Genomic DNA, 15,845 nt, shown 5'->3' with positions numbered 1-15,845 from the left:
TAGGTTCAACGATCTGAAAGTCCATTGTTTTACTTTTTCATGCATCTTGTTGAGTACCGGTTCCCAGATACTTTTATGCAATGGTCTAGCTGTCAAGGGAATTCCAAAATACTTTGAAGGGAGGGAATCCCTTTGAAAGCCTATAATTCTGGAGATATTCCTTTGAATTGCAATGTTGGTATTTAAGAAAAAAAAAATTGATTTGGAGAGATTAACTTCCATACCTATAGCCAAGGTAAAGTCATTTAGGATTTGTTTGTACCCTGAAGTTTCTTTGACTGTGGGGATACCCTGTAGCATGGTGTCATCCACAAATTGTTGGTGAGTCATTGCTTGACCATTCTCCGTTAATTGGAGGTCGTTGATCTTTCCCAAGATTTTGGCTTGATTAATGGATCTGCCCAGACCATCCATCATGAGGATAAAGAGAAAGGGAGAGAGTGGGTCTCCCTGCCTGAGGCCTCTGGAAGGAGTGAAGATCTCTGAGGGTGAGCCATTCATCAGAATGGAAAAGCTAGAAGAAGTAACCAGAGCCATAACCCATCTGACCCAGTTGTGATCAAACCCAAAAGTAGTAAGGACCATCTTGATGTAAATCCAGTTTACCTTGTCATACACTTTTATAATATCTAATTGCATGATCATACCACCCTAACTTATTCTGGTAAGCGTATGAACTACCTCGTGGGCTTGAATAATGTTGTTTAGGATTTGTCTTCCTTCCACATAACTAGATTGTTCCCCTGAAATTAAAGATAGAAGAAGAGGTTTGAGTCTGCTAGCCAAAATCTTGGAAATAATTTTGTAAACAACATTGCATAAAGCAATGGGTCTGAACTTATCAGGAGTCAGGGCTGAGTCTTGTTTGGGGATCAAGGAGATAAAGGAGGTGTTGAGGGGTTTTAGAATGGTCTTGTTTCTTCTAGAGTCCTCTACAACATTCAAAATATGTTGTTTGACAACATTCCAGCATGCCTTCAAAAATTCCACATTAAAACCATCTAGACCTAGAGCTTTTCCATTCTGCATGTCTTTGATAACCTCATTGACTTCTTCTTCAGTTACTGGTTTATTCAGGTTAAAATTATCCTCAATAGACACCATTTTAGGGATTTTTTTGTAATTTCATTAGTGCATTGTTCTCTGTCTAGATTATTTTCCTTTGTGATGCCTTTGAAATGTTGTACCAGCGTAGCTTCGATATTCTTATGAGAGGTCGGAAGCTCCCCATTCTCATTCAATATTGAAGAGATTCTATTGTGCGCTCTATTGGCCATGGTAGATCTGTGGAAAAATTTGGTGTTTCGTTCACCCTCTTTGAGCCATTGAACTCTATACTTTTGTCTCCAAAAGATTTCCTCTTGTTTGCATAAATTCTCCCATTCTTGATTGTGTTTATCCGCTTGTTCACTTTTGACTTTATCAAAACCATCTATGATCAATTCTTGGTTTAGTTCCAGTAGTTTAATTTCCACTGCTTTTTGGTTTATGAAAATATTGCCAAACTCCTTCTTGTTCCATTCTTTGAGTCTGAGTTTTATGTGCTTTAGTATTTTATGAAGGAGGAACATTTTGGTTCCCTAGATCTGCAGATCTTTTGACCACCATTTTTCAATGTTGCTGATGAAATTTGGGTGGGAGAGCCATATGTTCTCAAATCTAAAGGGTCTATTCCTGGGAGAATCAATCCCTTTGATCTCTAATTGAATCGGCCAGTGATCAGAGCCTCCAAATGGGAGAACACTAGCAGTTATTTCTTTATTAGTGAGCATCAGGTCCTCTGAGATCAAAAATCTGTCTAACTTGGAGGCTACTTTGGCATCACCTCCTCTTTTTTTATTCCAAGTAAAAAGGCCATTGTGCATTTCAGAGTCAACCAGTTTCATATCTTCTGTGAATGATTGGAACCCTACTGAATCTTTGCTTAGCATTCTAGTACCTCCTTTTTTTTCTGAAAGAGATTTAATCATGTTGAAATCTCCTCCTATGACCCAAGGGATTTCTTCATGTCTACTTCTGAGATCAACCAGGGAGTCAACAAATTTGAGTTTCTTATCTATTCGTTGAGGACCATAAACATTCGTAACCAGGAAGGTGTCTGGCATCCCCACTAGTTGAATGATAACTGATAAATAATTTATTGATGCCTCCGCATCTATTATGCTGACTTTCTGGGGGTTCCATAGAGTGAGAATTCCCCCAGCTGTGTTCTCTGCTTTAACTTCTAGAAACTCAAATCTGTTAAGACATTTGCTATGGATTTGTTTTAATTTTTGAATAGAGAATTTTGTTTCTTGAATGAAGATTATGTCCAGCATTGCTAGCTTCATTCTGTTACTTAGCAGTCTTTGTTTTCTTTTACTTTCTAGACGTTTGATATTCCAAGATATGAACTTCATAATTAAAGATTTGTAAAGGAGTAACTGGTTAGATCTTTCATCTTACCAGAATCTATCATTAGCTTTACACACTCCATCAAGAGCTCATTTTACTTTTTCCTGCCCCTCTTCTTTCTTGGATTTCTAGTAGCTAATCCTAGATTTGATTTGATTGTTTTCACCCCTCTGTGTTCCTTTTTGTGAATTTTTTACCTTTATCCTGCCATATTTCTTGAGTTTTCCATAAAAACAACTGTTGTATCCTATTTCATTCTTCTTGAGGCAGTGAATCTATTCCTCCTTTGGTTCCCTACATCGGGAATCCTTCCACATGCAAGTTTTCCTTGTTGATAATTTCTTGTAGTTCATGATCTTCTAGATCTGTTTCACTTTGGGTGATTTCCTGGTCCATCTCCATTTCTGTTTCACTTATCATCACTTCTTTTTGAGAACCAATCTCTTGATATTGTTTTTTTTCCTCTTCTTTTTCTTTTTTATTAGTACCTTCCTCCTGGTATTGGTTTTCTCTTGTGATTTCTTCATTCTCTTCCAGCGCTTGAAACTTGTTCTGACTGACCTTCTACCCCTCGTTATATTGTTGCTTAAGCCCCTTTTTTCCTCTTTTTCCTCTACTTGCCACTTTCTAAAAGCTTTTTGTGTCCTTTGTTGTATTAAGTTTATCTTTGTTGTCTGCTTTACTGAAAGGGTAGTTTCTGAACAGATGTCCATGTTCATGGCACCTATGGCATCTGAAAGGGATATGCTCATAGTCCGCTATCTGCACCCACTCCTCATCAAAAACTTCCAGGATAACTTCATCTGGCAGCACTCCTGATAGATCCATTTCCACACATAGCCTTGCAAAGGAGGTATATTTTCCTCTTCTTGTGGCTTCAGAAGCTTTGACAAAACGTCCTAGTTTATTGCCAATGGCAGCTAGTGATACATTTTACCAATAATCAAGAGGTAGATAATAGAGCCTTAACCACACTGGAACCGAAGAGAAAGTCTCCCGCTGTAGGACAAATTTCATAAAAATCCTCCTTGGCCTCATATAGAGACTAGCTGCTACCAAAAAGTAGGGTCCTCCTTCAAATATTTTGTCTTTGTCTTCGATGTTTGAGAACACCACTGTGAAGAATCCCTTTGACCCAAGATGTAGGTCAATGCCTCCTTTGGGTTTCCAGTGATACTTGATCCACATCTATAAAGCTTTTTCAGCGGGCCATAGTCCCATGAATTTACAGATAATGGCGTAGGTCCCCATGTGTTCCCTGTATGCCTGCAGAGCAGGATCATTTAATATTACTCTAGGAGAGATTTCTGCTTTGGGTTTGCAAGGTCATTTTTTATTTTTGTTGCTTGAACCCTGATTTTTGTCTTCTTCCTCTTTCTCCTTTGTGTAGCTATTTTCCTTGGTTTTGGTCCCATCTGCTTCCTTTTCATTATCTATGTTCCTTTCATTCGTACAACCTTTGCTATTCCCCATCGGTGATTTACCTCTGCTGGCAACAAAATCTTTGTAGGAGGGAGCCGAGATCCCTCCTCTGCCACCCTCCATTGAAGACGAACTCTGCTGATTTCTATAACCCTATTCACTTCGCTTCAACTCTCCCACATTCCTACAACCTTGAATTTCTGAAAGAAATTATGTTTTTCAGCATAAATTGTACTATTCAATAAGGTTGAGACTTGAGATACAAAAATCTTCCCAAGTTATGCAAGAAAGAAAACTACTGATTTTTAGTTCTAAATCTATCCAACCAGAACAAAATTCTGCCATTTTCAACACCCTCTAGTCAAAGTTCTTCCTGGCCTCATTCAACTCAATTAAGAATATGTCAATCTCATTGAGGTTTCTTCTTCAGTTCTTGCTTGTAAGTTATATATTTATGGAACCTAATATATCATTTATGTTAATTGATTATTCATTCAAAATTATTTAGTCCGTCCAGCGCATCTACCTAATTTTCTGATCTGTTTCTGGGTAGACTCTACCAGACATTTACAGCAGAAAATAGAAGATTGTTTTAGTACCTAGTGCTATAAAACTTTAATCTAGAAAAAGTACTTTGGGTTGTTTCCCTAAAAATATTTACAAAATTTTCAATCCCAAATCCATTTCAGGGAAAATTTTAGTTAAGGAGAAATTTAATATTGTTTTTGGAAAATTTGAATGTAACTAAAAGAAATTCTTCCCATTTGCTCAAAAGATTCCAGCACCAGATATGAGTGAATTCACAAAACTTAATATTTGGAAATAATTAAATTCACAAAAACTGAGATTTGGATTTTGGAAACACTTAAATTTCACCTCATTTATTAGGATTGTAAGTTTCGTGAGATGCAAACATGTAGCATTAAGGATCTACTTTAATTGTTTAAGGACAATGTTCAATTTATAAATAGTGATACAAGAATCCTTGTATACATGCCTGACACAATTCTTTGGTCACAATTAATGAAAATGAAATCCATCAATACATAACAGACAAGGAAGAATGTAAGAGAGAATCTACTTTTCAACATATACTCGGACAAAAATAAACATCTATACAACCATATAAAGTTGTCACCACACCAAAAAAGGAATTAAAAACCAAAATAAAAATAGGAACACACTTGGATTGTTATGGTTACTCTAACAAAATGTTAAATAGGATCAATATGTTAATATGGAAAATATTGTAGTTGATTATGATTTATTGAGCCCAAGGGGTTAGTCCAATCGAATGTCATTAATGTTACTAGGTATTTGGCTAGTTCTGTGTTGGCAGGTGCCCTGTTCGAAATCCCTTGGGTGAGGTGCACTAGTTAATTCCAATGGGTTTACCAGGGATGTCATCCATGAATGTGGGGAAACATCCATTGGAATTCCCCAGAGAGTTTTTCTTGGGAATAATAAAAATATGATTTCCTAAAGAGAAATTTTGAGATGCATATAGTGTACACCCAGTAAAATCAACTCTATAGAGACAAACCATAAAAGAAGGAAAAATACAGATGCTCCAATATAGTAAAGGCCATCAATTATACTCATGAAGAGATTATATTTCAGGTATGCTTATGGACAGTAAGACAATACGCCTGCATACCCTTATGCGTGGTCTATTATCAAACACAGATCTTACTAACAATTGATCCTGTGATCAAGTGAAATAGTGCTAATGTCAATGATGAAGCGAGCGATCGAGTAAAATATGAATTGTGATTGATATTCGGTTATATGGTTGTGATATTACTTCCCTCTTCTGCAACTAATTGTTGAGCGATTCTAGATAGATAAGTATTCCTAAATGTATATATGAATTGTATTGAATTATTACTATTTTTTATGGTTTATTTCACTTGTGTTAGCCGCATTTTTGATTTATGGATTTGTGATTAATGGAATGGCTGTGTGTATTTAGGGTGCATAAATTTATAGTTTCATGCATGTCAATAGTAAATAGTTAATATCAATTACTTCATAAATTTGTGTGAGTTTGTGTTCACTTTTTGTGTGAATTATTCAGTTTAGTTACTTCACAAATTTTTGTGAATTTGGGCTTAGGTTTTGTGTAAATTTGGGTGGTAAACTGAAGTACCACATCCTTAAAGTGCACCGAATTTATTGGGCATATTACATGCATGGACCAATACAATGTCGCTACGTTTGACATGGAGGCCCTAAAAATCTAGCTCATATAAAATAAGAGAACCATCCACAAAGACATGCACCTATAAATGGAACCAACATGATGGAATATGGCACATAGAAATCTGGGGGCTGAAATTGCCTTAATGCCCATTAGAGCATCTAGCTCAATGGGCCTCAGAGTTGTGAGAAAGAGTGAGTAGATCGTAGAGTATTCGATTATTTCAGCCTTTACAGAAAATTTAAGTAATTTTTAGTTATGAATCATATAATTTTTAAAGTAAATTCTACTAATTTTCATAATTTAATGGTTTATTTCAGCCTTTACAGAAAATTTAAGTAATTTTTAGTTATGAATCATACAAGTTTTAAAATAAATTCTACTAATTTTCAGAATTTAAGGGTGCTTTCACTGATCCAGAAATAGAGAATGAATAGAAATAATAGGAGCTTACTAATGATGACATAATTGCAGGGGTGATAGAGCCTCATTTTTTATTCCATTGGAGTCCAATGAGGTGTGCAGTATTCTCATAACAGCCCTGGTGACCACAATGTAGAAATTTTGAACATCTAAGCCTCTCATTTGGGTCTTCTGCCCCTAGTTCTTTATTATAATAAATGGCTTCCAAAATTCATCAAATGCCAATGCCATCCCTGCAAATAGTAACAAAGTGAGGCACAGAGATTAAAGCATAAAATTAAAATCAAGCATGAAAAAAATAGTGAATTTTGAACCAGAGATCTGAGGTGTTTGTACTCCTCCCTCTGTGGAAGAAGACTAAAAGTGGGGCGGAAATGTAGTAAGGTTATAAATGAAACATACTTGGGAACCATTAATGGATTGAAGATCTAATGGTGGGGTTCGATATCAATCTGCTACTGGTAAAACCTTAATTCACAACTCTCTTCAATCTTGTTTTCCCTCCCGCCCTATGAAAAGTGAAAATATGCTACTTGTAAAATTAAAAGCAAGGATGAAAAAAATGGTGAATTTTGAACTAGAGATCTAAGGTGTGTGTACTCCTCCTTGTGTGGAAGAAGACTAAAAGTGGGGTGGAAATGCACGGAGATTAGAAATGAAACATACCTGGGGGCCATTAATGGATTGAAGATCCAATGGTGGGGTTAGAGATGTGAGGTGTGTGTACTCCTCCCTGTGTGGAAGAAGACTAAAAGTGGGGTGGAAATATAGCCAGGTTAGAAATGAAACATACTTGGGGGCCATTAATGGATTGAAGATCCAATGGTGGGGTTCGATATCAGTCTGCTAATGGTAAAAACTTAATTGACAACTCCCTTCAATCTCATTTTACCTCCCGCCTGTGAAAAGTGAAAATATGCTACTCATTTTCCGTCCACCCTATGAAAACTGAAAATTTAATTCACAACTCTCTTCAATCTCGTTTTCCCTCCCTCATTTTCCCTCCCGCCTGTGAAAATTGAAAATATGATACTCATTTTCCCTCTGCCTTATGAAAGTGAAAATTTATTTCACCACTCTCTTCAATCTCGTTTTCCCTCCCACCTTGTGAAAAGTGAAAATATCTACTCGTTTCCATTTGCCCTATGAAAAGTGAAAATATACTACTTGTTTTAGAACGTAAATGAAGATTGGAATTGGGAGGGCTTTGTTACGTCAAAATTAAGGCTGAGTTTTTTCAAAAATGTTAGAATTTCACTCCCTAAAAAACAATAAAAGCAATATTTATAGTGTATAGAGTAGATGTGTAGGTGTAATGTAAGTATGTAAACAATTCTAAATATAGGCTTAGTTAAATAATAATAGTAATAATAATAATAATAAAAGTCAAAAGTATGGGGATGAGTGCAAAAATCTAAATGTTGGCTCAATTAATAATAAAAATAATAAAATTCAATTTGTTATATTTCAATTTTGTTACAATACCATGAGACAATACCATGGCTTATCAATACCTCAAGCCCAAAAACCATAACTTATTTCACAACCAAACTATTTTATAACAATATGACAAGATTATTAACCATGGATATTCACCTCCACTTTACAATGGATATGATTAACTTGTAAAAAATTGGTTTTGTTATAATACCATGGGCCAATACTATGGTTTATCAATACCACATGCTCTAAAAATATAACTTATTTCACAACCAAAATATTTTATAACAATATGAAAATATTCTTAACCATGGATATTTATTCTCACTTTACCGTGGATATTATTCACTTTGAAATAGACTTTGTTACAATACCATGGGCCAATACCATGGCTTATCAATATCACATGCCCAGAAAACATAACTTATTTCAAAATCAAAATATTTTATAAGAATATGACAGGATTCTTAATCATGGATATTCACCCCCACTTTTTCATTCATATTATGAACTTGTGAATAGGCTTTGTTACAATAGCATCGACTAATACCATGGCTTATCAATACCACATGCCAAAAAATCATATCTTATTTCACAATCTAAATATTTTATAACAATATGACAAGATTCTTAACCATCGATATTCACCCCAAATCTACCATGGATATTCTTAACTTGTAAATAGGCTTTGTTACAATACCATGGCTTGTCAATACCACATGCTCAAAAACTATAAATTATTTCACAATAAAAATATTTTAATTTCATTTCATTTTATAACACTTTTTATCTGAAGCTAATAGGAAAAGGGTTGTAACTAGTTTTTAGATATACACAAACCCTCTATCCTCAAGACTACTAAAAGTACTCCCATATAAATTAAATTAAGGTTTTAATAAAATAAAAAATGATAATACTTTTGTATTTAAAGATGTGAAATTTATATAATACAAATATTAGTAAGAACCAACATAGATCTATCTTAACTAAGGATCCAAGTGATGATAGACAGCAAAGTGAAGGGAAGAGAGGGGAGGGATATAGTGACATAGATGGAGGGTGGAGAGAGAGAGAGAGAGAAAGAGAGAGTGAGTGAGAGAGTTGGGGGGGAAACATATAGAAGGAGGTAGGAAGAGAGAGAGGGGAGAGAGAGAAGAAGAGAGGGGGGGAGAGATATGGAGTTGGAGGGGGAGAGAGAGAAAAAAAAGGGGGGGAGAGAGAGGGAGGAAAGAACTAAGGCATAGGGAGATAGAGGTGGAGAGAGAGAGGGAGTGACAAGGGATAGATGGATAAAGAGAGAGGGAGAGAAGAGAGGAGGGAAGAGAGAGAATAGGTGGGGATAAAGATAGGGAAAGAAGGGAAAGAGACAAAGGGGGAGACACAGAGATGTAGAGGGGACAGAGGGAGAGAGTGATTGGGGGGGACAGAGGGAGATGAGAGAGAAAGGGAGAGAGATGATCCAGGTGGATCTAGAGACACAAAGGACAAAGAGGGTTTATGAACACTAAAAAGTCAGAGTGTTCAGAATGATGTTGAACTAGGACCAAAGTATAGATCTCGTCGTCCTAATCGTGGAGGTGTGAACGGTTCATCAATCCGAGCTTGTATGAGGGAGAACGAGCCAGTCAAAGTTTTGGTCAAAGTTGGGTTGTGGGCCAGGTTTAAGTGTCCTACAATTTGACTGAACCTGAGGCATGAAACCTAGCTCTCCAAATCAGTAGAAATTGTGGCCTCGTTAATTTTCCCAATATCCCTTATTTTCTAAAACTTTGAAAATTACCCCCTCTTTAAAAAATCCAAAAAAAAATTATAAATGAGGTGGTGGGTCACCATCCCAAAAAAATTACATAACAAAAGTTTTATTAAAAGGCCGATGGGCCATGAACCCCGCCAACCTAACCTCAACCATAAAACCAAATCAATATTTAAATATGGGCCGACGACCATGACCCCGCCGGACCCTCCAACCACACCCCACATATATGTTAACCAAATGTATTATGGGGTGGGCACGGGCCACCTCCGGTGGACCCGGCCCACACCCAGAAATCCCATACAACACACCATATCATATGTAATATGGGACCAACGGGGGTTGAATCTGCCTGGCCCACGTGGCTGGCCCCCAAGAGAGAGGCCCCAAAAACCATAACCATTGCTCCCCATATAATACAAAACCACCAAATAGTACCAACGCACTAGCCTTCGGTCCAAACTTAATGCGGCATTGTGGGATTTAGTGGGTGGGCCACCCAATGTGGACCCAACACACCCTATATTTTTCTAAAATAATTAATATATATATATATAGATAGATAGATAGATAGATAGATAGATATATATATTTCGTGAAAAAAAGAGGAGGGGCGGGGTTTGACCATCTGACCCCGCCTCAACTAATATGCCAACATTACCACTGCACTAAACAAATTTCTTAGGTAATCCACCTGAGAAATTTTAAAAGAACCAAGTTTCTTTTAGTGCACATGCAGATGGACGAACTAGGAGCAGGAATAACTGCTGCTCAAGCAGGTCCTTATTAAATTGATGTTGGTTCTACTGGTACTTATTTCAATTATCCTGGAACTGAGGCAGGTAATGCCGCTCTGGAAACTGCTTATTCAAATGAGGAATAGTGCTCCTGGTTATGCCACTTCAACTGCTGATAATCCTTTTGCTGGTCGTAACGTTGTTCCTCCTGGGAATGCTGGGAATGAATGATCCGGTTCTATTGGTGCTTCTGGGGAGGCTGGTGATGCTGCTCATGAGAATCCCATTTTGGAATTTGGAGACAGAGGAGGCAGAATCTTGGCACGCAGTTTGAGGTAGCATTTTGCAGGTGGGTTGAAAATTCACTTTGTTAGATTTTGATAAATTTTTTATGGCTTCAACACTTCTCGATGACATGAACGTAATGGAACTGTCCATGTCTCCATTAGAGTTCTTCATTTTTTTGCCATTTTCAATATGAGGGTGGAAACATGATTGTTGCAAAAATAGGGAGCAGAACCATGATCCTTGCAATTTTCTCGAGTTAATTTTTCTCCATGTCAAAATATAGTCAAGTTTACAGTCGTTTTTCATGGTTTTCTGTAGGGATCATAATGGAAAAGTTAGGTTCAGCTTTGGAGTTTTAGATTTCCAGTCCAGCCATGGACAAGAATCTTCAAGGAATCTAGGGGGAATCTAAAATATTTCTTGAGCCCCAGATGCTCAACTTCTTGGAATTCAAAGATTGGACAGTCGATTTTCCACTATTCGACGTCAAAAATCTGATGGTGTGTTCAGATTTCTCATTCTTTCATTCTATTCTTCAGCCGCTTTTATAAGTGGGATGTAGGTGTTAACATTCATGTGTGAGCAACCATTTCCATGCGATTGATGCCATGAGATTGATGGTCTGAGCAGATTCAACAGTTTGACATCCGCTTCTTTAGATGGCACTTGGTTGTGAGGTATATGCAGTGATCATCTACTTCTTTTTCTATGCATTGTGTTGTACAGGTCCTTAATTGATGTTTGACGTGGGATCCTATTTTCTTACTCATTTTCATGATTCTTGGTTGATGTGATACGGAATCATCTATGTAATGTACTTGTTGTCATGACTCATCATGTTGTGTTTTGAGATCCCTTTGTTGCATGTTGATGGGATACTCATGTGTTACCATGTATGTTATTTTGAGATCCCTTTCATGCCATGTTGGCAGGATTCTCATCATGCATGAGTTTTGTGTCATACTGATAGGATTCTTTTGATTGAGATTTCATGTAGTGGAACATCTCTTAGAGCCACTCCCGCATGAGGGCATTTTCTTTGGATAATCGTGACATCATCTCTTATGTACATCATAATTACTAACAACAATTAATGCAATATCCTACACCATCTTGACACCGGGGCCTGGAGACATAGTCCCTCCTGGACGAACTCCGTTATCATCGGCTTATGTTTTTTTATGTCGTTGATGATTGATATGTTACTCTTCTTTACAACATGCACATGTATTCATTTATGTTCTTTTAAATATTAAATTTAGCACATCTCGAAAGTAAAAGGTCTTGGAAGGGTCCTTCGTCACACCCAGACCTGGATCAAGAGAGGACTAAGAGAGAGGAAAGAGAGATGAAGTTGGAGGGGGAGAGAGGGAAGGAAGAAGAAATACATAGAGGGACAAAGTTAGAGAGAGAGAGGGAGTGAAAAGGGAGCGATGGAGAGAGGAGAGATAGAGGGAAGAGAGAGAGGTAGAGAGGAAGAGGGAGGGAGAGAGAGATAGATATGGAGAGAGAATTTGTATGTTTGGGGGGTGAGATAGAGAGAGGGAATAAGAAAGAGACACATAGATACAACTATAGATATTATATAGTATTATATAACCAACCTAGATCCATCTTAACTTGGATCTATCAAGCGCCAAAAAAGAGGTTTTCACATCGAGAGATTGGATCCCTCTCGGCGCTTAATAGATCCGGGTTAAGATGGATCTAGGCTAGCTTAATAAGTTTGTAGTTGTATTTGATAAACTAACACCTTTTTTATGGTTGTGTTTTAATTTTTTTTCCATATTTGTTGTATTTATCATAATAATATAATCTAATTTTAATTTATTTTTAAGCTTACCTTTTTTATGCAATGATTTTGTTGTTAGTTTATAGAGATAGACATGTTATACTTTTAGAATTTGAAAAGGAAACGCGTGCTCTTAACTTTGTTTTATTGAAAACATTTAAGTGTAAGAAAGAAACATTCCCTCTTAACTTGTTTGTATTGAAAACATAAGTGTTCTTGTATACTAGGTGGGTGCAAACAAAAGAGAGTATATCGTAAGTGGATTAGATAGTTAAAAACAAATGTTAGTTAAGGTGAAGGTTACAAAAATTTAACAAATAGGCTAGGTTTAGGATATTACTATTTTGGGACATCTAAAGTTGAAGGTACATTTTATGGAGGTGTAGTCTAAGCCCTTGGGTGTAGGGCATATATTATGAGTATATTGGACTTTTGGTGTGCGTTAGTGGTGTCAACTAGTGGTGGAGAGTCCAACCGATGTGTAGGAAAAGTTTTTCATTTACAAGGTTGGCATCAATCAAGTATTCTCCCACTCTACCTAACTATAAGATGAGGAGTGTGCATAATGGACTTAGTATTGTAAAAAATTTCAAATATTTGATTATCTTTAAGTTCAAGGACTTGAAGTGGCTGCCTCAACCTACAAATATTTAAAGGAACTATGTGCTTTTCAATTAAAACCTTGTGGTCAAGGAGCTACAAAAGAGGAAGGCGTTATGGCTATTTTTAAGGGGTTGTAATGACTATTGTCTTGTGGTAAATATGTAGATATGATGGTAATGGTCTTAATCTTAGTACATTCACGTATATACTGTAAATATTTTCCTATCACCTTACATTGTATAAATATGATAAATATTTTGTGGTTACCTTGATGTACATGTTGAAGTTCCACTTGTATGACTATGGGAAACACTTCTCAATTATCCTTGTGTACATGGGGAAGATCATAATTACTCTATGCCCACAAATATAATAGTGAATAGTGTCTAACTTAATGAAAACCCTAACCATCGACCGAATCTCTCTTGATGAGGATTTAACCAATGGTCCTTCCTTAAGGTAACCACTTATAATTATTGATGACACATTTTTATAACTCAATGAACCTTGTATTAACGAGGGGGAGTTAGATGGAACCTCAATGACTTCAAGATGAGGGTAATAATGAAAGTTCAACATATACCATAATAACCTATACACATCTCTTTATACGAGGGGCATGATACAAGTATACAAAACTCTATTAATGGGGGGGTGAAAGAGCATATAGATTGACTCATACAGTTGAAAGAGTAAAAATAATTTGACCCAAGACTTAAGAAGTGTCTCACAGACACTCACAGGAATAATATTTATATGCCTTGATGCAGTCAATGAGGGCAGGGAGATATTTTGTAACCTATTATCACACATGAATTGATTTTGCTGCTCCCTCACACCTTGTTGATTATGAACAAACCTTGGAGGAGGGAAAATGATAGATAGGGAGAAAATGGGAGGCCAAATGGCAAGAAATGGAAAATCTAGTTAGCTAAGCCCTAACTAACTAGAAGGATGGATTGAGAAGTAGAAAGAGAAGAGAAATTGGGATAAGGAGAATAGGAAGCAAAAGAGCATAGTGAGAGGAGAGTAAGGGAGAAGGAATTGAGAGTGAACAAGATGAGGAGAGGGAAATCAAAGTCAAGGAAGTCACTGGGTAACTACTCGAATGGTGTTGTTGCAAGGAGGGTGTCACACTTGGACATTGTGGGGTTTTCACCACAAAGATAACAAGCTGAATTCTGATGTCAGAGGTAAGCCTCCATCATGTTGTTGAACTGTACATTTGACATTTAAGGCATCAAACTACCACTTCTTTGTATCTAATTAAAAATCAAGTTCTCGGGTCTATCCCAATGGGAAAATCACTACCATGAAGCTCCTTAGAGAACTTAAATTTCCAAAAGATCTAATAGTCATATATTTGTTGGTTTTACAATCCAAGATTCAGGAACCTTACCATCATGCTTTTGGCTTAGCCACCTTCCAAGTAATGCGATGAAAACACCTAGCAATATTTTCACACTGAACACTATACAATAAACTTAATGCTAATATCTTAGTGAGGAACAAGTAACTAGCTAAACTTTGGAAGTGTTTTTGGATTTACTGTTAGTGAAACTCGTTGCAGTTAGGTTTGCCAATGTGTGTTGAGTGTTAGCGAGTGCTAGGGAAACACAAGGGAGAACTAGGTCAAAATGCATGGAAATGAATGAATATGAGTGTGTGACATTGAGTGTCAATGAGTTCCAGGTGTGGTAAGAGGGGAGTGACATGGTATGCTAAGCAGCGCTAAGTCATTCTAGCATGCTAGAGTGACATGCAACCAATATGTGCTAGGTGCCAAGGTGTGTCAAATAGTGCTAGGAAGTGTTAGGGAGCATTAGGGAAACAAAATGGAGCACTAGGTGAAAATAATGCATGCAAATGAATGATTAAGAGTTTGTGACAGGAAGTGTCAGTGATTTCAGGGTGTGCTAAGGAGGGAGTGACAAGGTATGCTAGGAAGTGTTAAGGGATTCTACAGGCCAGGGAAACATGACAAGATGTGCTAGGTGCTAAGGTGTGCCAATGCATGCCAAGGAGAGTTATGGAGTGTCAGGGAAAGAAAAGGGAGCACTAGTTTCAAATGCTTGGAAATGAATGAATAAGAGTGTGTGACAAGGATTGTTAGCGAATTATAGGTGTGCTAAGGGGGGAGTGACAAGGTATGTTAGGTAGTTCCAAGGAATGCTATAGTGCCAGGGCAACATGCCAAGATATGCCAAGTCCTAGGGTGTGCCAATGTGTGTCAGGAAGTGCCATGATAACACAAGGGAGAACTAATTCAAATTGCATGGAAATGAATGGATAAGAGTGTGTGATAGGGAGTTTCAGCAAGTTCCAATTGTCTTAAGGAGGGAGTGACAAGGGTATATGCTAGGCAGTGCCAAGGCATGCTAGAGTGTCAGGGCATGTTAAGGAGTGGTAGGGTCTATTAGGGAGTGGAAAATCATGCCAAGGAATGCATGGGATGATAATGTGTGACATGCAGCGCCAATGGATTGTTATACGCACCAAATGTTATGGCATGTAAACTATGTTGCTTAGTTGTTTTATGGGCACGGTTGGATGTGAGCCTCGAATTCCTAACTTATTAAGTGGAATGAGTTAAGATTGGACATGATAAGCCTAAGATTATTTATAGTCCATTAGGGAAACAAGGCATAGTCTAGTTGTAGTAAATGTAACTTGGTAAAGTTGTTGTAGTCGAGGCAGGACTTGGTTGGGTTCCTAAGTCTAAAAGAAAATAAGGGTAGTTATGAGGGAATGATAATTAAGGAGTGCCATGGCATGCCGAGGAATGAAAATGCA

Source organism: Pinus tabuliformis, chromosome 5_2, assembly GCF_031772625.1.
Source record: "Pinus tabuliformis cultivar Carrire ecotype Pingquan chromosome 5_2, CPIR1, whole genome shotgun sequence".
Lineage (NCBI taxonomy): Eukaryota > Viridiplantae > Streptophyta > Pinopsida > Pinales > Pinaceae > Pinus > Pinus tabuliformis.
The sequence above is the reverse complement of the archived record's forward strand: the minus strand, read 5'-3'. Positions refer to the sequence as shown.